This window comes from Camelina sativa, chromosome 17, assembly GCF_000633955.1.
Source record: "Camelina sativa cultivar DH55 chromosome 17, Cs, whole genome shotgun sequence".
Taxonomy (NCBI): Eukaryota; Viridiplantae; Streptophyta; class Magnoliopsida; order Brassicales; family Brassicaceae; genus Camelina; species Camelina sativa.
In genome coordinates this window covers 24630167-24638564 of record NC_025701.1, presented here as the reverse complement: position 1 = coordinate 24638564, position 8398 = coordinate 24630167, and positions in this window count along the sequence as shown.

Below are 8398 nucleotides of genomic sequence, written 5' to 3'. Positions count from 1 at the left end.
AATGCAAATAGATGTAGACTCAAATAAATAAAACTAGCATGCAAAGATTAGAAATAAGAAAATTAAGAAAATGAAACACAATGTTAAATATATTCTAGGACCCTCCCCCAAACTTAAATTACACAGTCTCTGTGTAAATAAAAGTCGGAAAAAAAAATCCAAGAATCACACAAAATGAAATAAAAACTAAATGCAATGTTATTTACAATAGTTGGATGAATTTGGTACCTCATGGGTTGGTGAAGAAGGAGGTTGCAGCAGCCTCCATACTCGCCAACGTGTAGCCAGGGTCGTCACCGGCTTCAGCAGGTGTCAGGGTTTGCTCGTCAGAGAGCTCGGTGATATGCACGGACGACTTACTCGGACCAGCATCCGATGGGTTGATCGAGGGGGGTATCGCGTAGCTCATCGGGTAATATGATGGGTATGGTGGAAGAGGTCCAGAGTGATCACCCGTGTAGCCACTCGCGGGGTGCGTCAAATATGGCATCGTGTATGGCATCTAGTAAGGCGGAGGGAAGAATCCTGAGTAATCACCCGATTGTGTGCTCGATGGGTGCATCGGATAGGGCATCGTGTATCCCATCGGGTTAGGCATCAGATAGGCGTCTGAATGGCTTCTCCGCGATACTTCAGGTCGTGTGATGTTCTCCTCAGCTTGGGGCTCGTAGGATGATGCTCTGTGAGGTTCCGGAGGTGCCAGTCCTCAAATTCCTCCTAGCGGTCCGCTTCTCCCCATCCATGTTGGTGCATATGCCGAGGTAGGGGCTGAGGCACAGCTTGCCTTGTGTTGCAGCTCCTTAATCTGACCTCCCATAGTCTTCAACGAGCCGGTAAGATCTTTCACCTTTCTCACCAAAAATTTGTTCATCCTCTTCAGCCATCCGATCCTTTTCTGGGCTTCCCTCACTCCAACGGGTTGCTTTTGAGAGCAAACATACTCCTCAAAGTCAAAATCTTCCGAGCTATCTCCCTGTCTTTGCCCGGTTGCCTCTCTCTTCTCAGCTTCGAATTCCTCCTCCGGATTGTACAGCTCCTCCAAAGGCGGTGCAAAGTCGTTGTTGTCTCCCAGCCGGACCTTGGTGCACACTACATTGGGTAGGATCATTTGGGCGGCTCCGGCGGTTGGATGGACGAACTTGAAGAGCATCATGTCGTTAGGCCTCTCATAGGCTAAAAATTTCGCCAGCACGAGGTAGTCTACGTCCAGCCATCTCGGATCGTGTACCACTCCCTTCAAGAGGACATCGTAAGCCACCAAGATCGGTGTGACCAGTCCTCCAATGGAGATCTCTCCGCCTCCTTCTCTTCTCTTAATAGCCCATGACTTGAGGTAGAGGAACTAATCGAGCAGCACAAAGACCATGTTAGTATCCGCAACATCTCCAACTAGCAGTGTACCATCCCTAGCATTGTCCAAAACTCCACACAGTGCAATGTCCAGCAGCTGGAGCTCGTGATTATTCACATTCCCAGTCTCCTTTCTAGCAAAAAGAGTGCATGCAAGGGACTTGTGAAAATACCTCAAGACAGGGCTCCTTATTTGAGCGGATTTGGAGCTTGTGGACTTGTAGGGGAGCTTGTCTCATATTTTCAGCCATAGGGACCTCATTTCCTCCTTGCTAACCTCCATTCCTTCTCCACTCCCAGCTTTGAAACCGTACAACTTCTCCATCTCCTTGAAAGTGAGCTGGTACTCTTTGTTTCTCACGGAGAAGGTAGGGTCGGGTGGTCCTCAAAGTAGTGCAGCTGAAGTGTAGAGAGAAAATGGACCGTCTCCTCTTCATAAGCTTCAAGTTGGGCTCGCATCATATGGCCCAGGTGGCACATGTCGAACAGAAACTCGACATCTCTAGCGATGCCCAACTGCTTCATCGTCTCTCGGTGAGGGTAACAGGTACCAACGAAGCTCATCTTCCTGAAAACCTTGAAGAGTTTTGCCGGAGTCTCCACGTCCTTCTGCTTCAGCCTCCGCGAGGCTTGGCGTGTTCTTTCTCTCTATTTCTCCTCTCGCTCACGGTTCTCCTCCTCTGTATCTCGATCCTCTTCCTCATCTGCTCTCTCAGCTACCGTCTCAGCCTTCTCGGAGGCTGGTATCTTTCCTCTTGCAACCGCGGCTCGACTCCTTAGCCGCAACATTTGGATCTCCCCTTGCTCTTCTCCACCAGCATCAGAATCGACCTCCATGAGGTTGGTAACAGTTCTCTCGGACGCAGACAGGTCCCTACGTTGAGGAGATCGGCGAACAACACTCGCCATCAGACTTAGTGAGCGAACTCGATGGTCTACACGATCGGTTACTCGAGCACCGGATCGAGTGGCGGATCGGGTTGAGCGTCGGGTTGGGGAAGCAAAACGTCCAGCCAGCTGTTGGGAATGCGGAACGTTTCCTCTTCCTTGGGATTCTTGAGGTTCGACGGCATCACGTCCGGTTGTAGCAGCAGCGGATGTTGATCTTCGTCCCTTCCATTGGTAGGTTTTTGTGTGTGGTTCCATTGTCAAGTCCTTGAGAAGAAAAAGGCTAAACTTCGAGATTAATAGGGTTAGTTCCCAAAGAAAATCAAAGATCACTCGAGTTTGAGAGAGAATAGAAAGTAGGAAAACAAAAAGCTCTAGGGTAGAAAGACTTATCGGTGCTGCTGAGGGAGAACGGTTCGAAACCCTTAAATAAGGTAGGGTTAGTGGTTTGGGCTTCACCGAGAGTGGGCTTTGCTTGTGGAATTCGGACTCCACTCGCCACCCGAGCAGGGATACGATCAGACACGTCGAGTACGGTGTCGGGTTGAGCCTCGGGTTCCCCAAATTTTCCTTTTTTCATTTTTTGTTTTTTTATAAATAAATATGCAAAAATAGCAAGTAAGATAAAACAAATAAATCAGAATTAAAATAAAATAAAGGATGCCTTTGGGACTTCCTCCCAAGTGAGCTTGTTTTAAGTCACTGAGCTTGACTCTTCATGCTCTTTAAGCATGGGATCTAGGAGGGAGAGATTCTGGAAATCCTCTCCACTGTACCAAGCTGGTTCAATTGATTCTCCAGGTCTTGTCCAGGTTCCAAAGCAAATGTGGTGTTGACTTTTTCAAGATGTTTGACTTTTCTCTTCTTTGTCTTAGTGGAAAAAGCTTGACCATCAATGGTTGGCCTCTTAATTCCCTTCTTCACATCAAACTCCCTCTTGAAGTGCTCCCAATGCTCAATTCTCATCTTGCCTTGCTTCACCTCAATCACAGCACCTACTGTTGCCAAGAATGGTCTTCCTAGGATCAGTGGATCGTCTGGTTCTTTATCCATATCAAGGATCATGAAATCAGTAGGGACCTCCACTCTTCCAGTCCTGAGTGGCAAGTTTTCTAGGATCCCAATATGATATCTGACTGTTCTTTCAGCTAGAACCAAATACAGACTACTTGGTTTAAAGTTGGTGAACCCCATCTTGTTGGCAATTGACAGTGGCATAATGCTAACTGAAGCTCTAAGGTCGCACAATCAATTCTTGAAAATCCGAAGTCCTATTGAGCATGGCAAAGTAAAAGAACCAGGATCCTCTAATTTTTCCTCGATTCGCAGCTCAGGATCTAAGCACACTCCACTCCTGAGAATCTCAAACCCAATCTCCTTGACAGCCTCCTTAACCTCATTCTCCAGCCAAGCTGCCTCCTTGGCAGATTCCTCTTGAAGTTCGTCTGGTGGCAAAAGCTTAGGTGGTGGAGCCTTACGCTTGGCCATATGCTCTGCAAGCGCCTCCAGCTGGATGTCAAATGCAGCATTGAACCTTTCCTCTAGTTCCCCTTCCGCTGCTACAGGTAGTTGAGGTTGATCCCTCATCTCAACATCTACTCGATGTATCATCCGATCTCCCTCGCCGGGTAGGTAATGGGGTTCCGCCTTGGGTTGTTCTTTAATTTGTGATTCTCGAACCATTGCTCGATCATCAACTCGATCAGTTTCCTCGGATGAAGGCTCGGGTTCATGCTCGGATATGTAGTACTTGGCCTCGTTTAACCCATAGTGGTCCATATCCTCCCTATCTTGAACATCACTGTTCTCGGTGAGGTAATCCTCATAGTCATCATCAAGGAAGATGGCTTGGGTAGTGGCATAATCCTTAGGGTTTTGAACAGCTTTACCTGGGAGTTGGTTGATCTTTGGAGCTGGTTGGTTGTTGTGGTGGCCTTCTAGGTACCTCAGCTTAGTGTTGAGGTGATCATACTTGGCGTTCAAATCATTGTATCCAGAATCGATCTTGTTGCTCATTTCCGCAAAATGTTTTGCGGTGTCCATAGCAGTTGATGCCTGATTCTGAATCATTTGCTGAAATAGGCCGCATAGGTCAGCTTCTTGTGATTGGTTCTGCGTGCTTTGTTGTTGTTGGAATCCAGGTGGTGCAGTAGGTTGGTGGTAATTGCCAGAATACTGCTGCTTAGGAGCATAGCCTTGATTGTACTGGACAAAATGCTTCTGTTGGACCTGGTTCCCTTGGACTGCAGATGGGTAGGTTTGGTCTTGAGGATTGGCAACATTTGGGTTCTGGCAGGACAAATTCGGATTCGGCTTGTAATTGTTGTACCCTCTGTTGTAACCTCCTTGGTTGTTGATGTAGTTAACATCCTCTAGTTGTACAGTGTCCCCATCTTGTTGTAAAAATTGTTCTTCCTCTTATATTGCTGCTGTTGGCTGAGTTGTTTATCGAGCTTGTCATTGAGGGCTTTCATGTCCCTCTTGTACTTGGCATCTTCTTCCTCTCCAGTAGATCGCACATTGCGATCATACTCCTCATTGTAATTCCCATCAGATTGAGCCAAGTTCTCCACTAGGTCCCAACCTTCATCAACATCCTTGTTGAGGAAGTTACCATTGCTTGCGGTGTCCAGCAACATCTGTATCTTGAGGACCACTCCTCTTTAAAGTGTACTCAGCAATAAAGCATTACTAAAGCCATGATGAGGACATCTGGTAGTGTATCCATTGAAACGTTCCCAAGCTTCACTGAAAGTCTCATTGTTCTTCTGAACAAAGCTGAAAATGTATTTCGCAGCCTTGCGGTTCTGGAGTTAGAGAAGAATTTGGCCAGGAATGCCTTCTTGCACGCTTCCCAAGTGGTGATGGACTCATTGGGGAGTGATTTCACCCAGATGTGCGCTTTGTCTCCCAAAGAGAATGGGAATAGTCGGAGTTTGAATCCATCCTCACTAACTCCTTTTTCTTGGTGAGGCTACAGAGCCTATCAAATTCATCCAGATGATCCAATGGATCCTCCATTGGCAATCCATGAAACATGTTACTCTGTATCATCTGGATGAGACTACTCTTGATCTCAAAATTGTTGTTCTGGACAGCAGGTGGCACAATACCATTCCTTTGAGTGTGAGTAGATGGAGCATCTCGTGCTCCAATGTTGGTCCTTGCTTGAGGAGCTGGTGGACCGTTCTGATTGTTCATTGTCTCCTCAATGATTACTGGTTGCGGTTGGTGAACTTGTTGTTGTCTGAGTAGCCTTGGTCTGTCGATGTTGTCTATGAAAGGACTCAAGTTTTGGCTACCTCTTGATCGTGTTTGCATGCACAAGTAGATGACCGAGTGTGTACATGAGGGTCAACCAGATCCATGTGATCGAATGACGAGTCGGGTGGGTGCTCGGGTTGTACCTGAGATTCAAAACAAACAAAAACGAAAGCAAACAAGTCAGATTCTGAACCAATTAAATAAAATAACTTGATCTAGCGAGTGCTGAAATCCTAAATGTAGCAAAATAAATACAACCAAATGGCAATGACGCCAAATTGATAAATGGATTTTCACCCAAGGTATCAATTCCTTATGCAGTTGTAGTACAAAGGGTTATCAATCCAAATAGTTGTTTATGCTAGCAAGAAGGATGCAATCAGAACAATGCAAGTCAAGCCAAGCAATAAATGGTTTTGTCTAACAATCCTAAAATAATGAAAGAAAATAATATAAACAAAGAAACCACACGACCTAAGCACTCGATGCAAGCATTTGAGTACAGGATCAGGTGGGATGATCGAGTTAGCAAATGAAGTATGAACAACTCGAGGGGTTACTCGAAGCAGGTGATCGTGTACCTGTTTGGGTAAGGGATCGAGTGATGAATGAAAATGTAAGCAATTAAGATATGAAAGCTTCTAAGGATGGGGTAATCGAATCCTAAGTATTCCTGACCAGTACAGATGTCTTACATGCCTCAAGAAAATATTTCCTAGACAATGAATCTCTAAAATCTTGTTAAAACACTCTCGTGATAGAAACAATCAACCTTGATCACTCCCCTACCCAACTCTCGTTGGAGAAACATGACCAAGCATGCATTATGATCCGATTCATTATTGTCAGTAAACCCCTTACTCATCTAATCTCTTAGGCTAAGTGGATAAACCTCTAGCATTGGTAGATTCAAGCATCTCATCTACACCTCTCGGTGGTAAAACACATTAGATCTAATCTCAGCCTCTCGGTTTGTTGACATCATTAAGAACACCAATCTAGAAGGAAATCTATTAAACATATACAATCAAACTAAGACATCCTAACCGATCAAGAACACAAAATCATCTATCCCATCCCTAGAAACTTTACTACACTACACGAAAATCATAGCAAGAAACATAAAAGCATATATAAACGAAAATTGCATTATAATAAACGGTAGAGTAGAGAAGTAAGAATATAAGATAGAAATCTAAAGAAATGATAAAAAGTTATGAAATAAAATCTAACAAAAGGGGAAAAGTGTTTTGAGTCGCTCAGTTCTCTCATAGAAGCTCTCGCTCTCTGGTTTGAGGGTCTGCGGCGTGCTTGTTTGCGAGGAAGGAGAGGAGGGATTTATATATGGAAACCCCTTTGACCTAGCTTCCCAGTCCTGCCCGAGGGTCTACTCGATGGGGTACACGAGGATGAGGTCGGGTTACTCCTCGGGTAGATCTTCGAGTTGTTCTTCCTGCTCTTGGATCCTCCTCGATCGTGTTGGGATTCAGACTTGTTCTTCCAGCTCGATGGCTCCTTCGGATACATGCTCCTTCGGGTACATGTTAGTAAAATGAGTTTGTTGTTGTTTCTTGGTTGGATCAGAATACGACATTGCAACACTATACGCAATATAAAGCCTTGGAGTTGAGAGGATGTGTGAAAGATCTTCAACGATTGTGTAGTACTGCTCACGGCTCTACTCTACCTGCTGTGAGAGAGAAGTACAGCCAACACAAAGTAAGTTTGATTGTGTAAGAGGAATCAAGAAATGATGGCTTAGTTGTTTTATGTCTAATAACGATTGTGGTTTTGTTATTTTGCAGTACAAGTTTGTGGCAAAGAAGTTCTATCCATCCATAATCCCGCACGAGTTCTTCAACAACAGCTAAATCCTCACAAGTTTAAACTTTATTTCCAATGTTGCGTTGGATGGTTTTGTATATGATTCTTGCTGTTGTTGGGCCTTTTATAAAATTAGATGTCTACGATCTCACTTCACTCGACTATAGTTCTTATGCTGATTAGTTATATTATCTTGCTCTCTATAAAGTGGAGGATGATGATGCTGCTTACCTAAGATGAGAAATAAATTAGTTGATAAAATTATATGAGTTGATGGGTAAAAAGTAGGAAAGTTATCAAATGAAAAATGTAAACGTGAAATGCATTTTTTTCTTTGATATATTTTATGACTAATCGATGAATTAGCACAATCGTGGTTCATAATTAGGTAACTGCAATTATGTAGAGAAAAAGGTGTAGTATTGTTGTGTTGGTTAAGATTTATAAAAAACGTGTTGACAAAAAACAAAAAAAATTCACCATTCTCCATTTTTGTAGACTTAGAAATTGAAGACTAATGCATTATTATTTTTTGTACACGAACGTGTTGATAGTGTAGTCAATAATTTTCTTGCGTTGACAAAATCCGGAAATATGTCATTGACAAAACACTATTGATAAATTAATGACTAATTTTCTTGCATAATGTTCGTGTACATTATTTTTATGACATACAATAGTTAATAAAGGTGTTTTGTCAATATGACATACAATAGTCAATAATTTTCAAATTATATTGATAAATTAATAATTATATAAATTAACAAGATATTATAGTCTTAACTTTGTTAATTTAAAGTTTTAGTAATTAAAAGTTTGTAATTCTCCAAAATACTGAACAAATATTGTATGTCATATTGAACAACTAGAACACAAATATTTAACTACATAATAAGATTATCTTAGGGCATCTTTAGTGGAGCAACGGTTAACGTTTCTCACAATTTTTTTTATTTTTTTTAATATTTGTTCTATTAAATAAGTGACACTTGTCTCATTTCTTTTGGGAAACGTTTTTCAAGTTGTTCAAGTAAGGAACGTTTCTCCTTTTTTTTTTTTTTTTTTTTTTTTT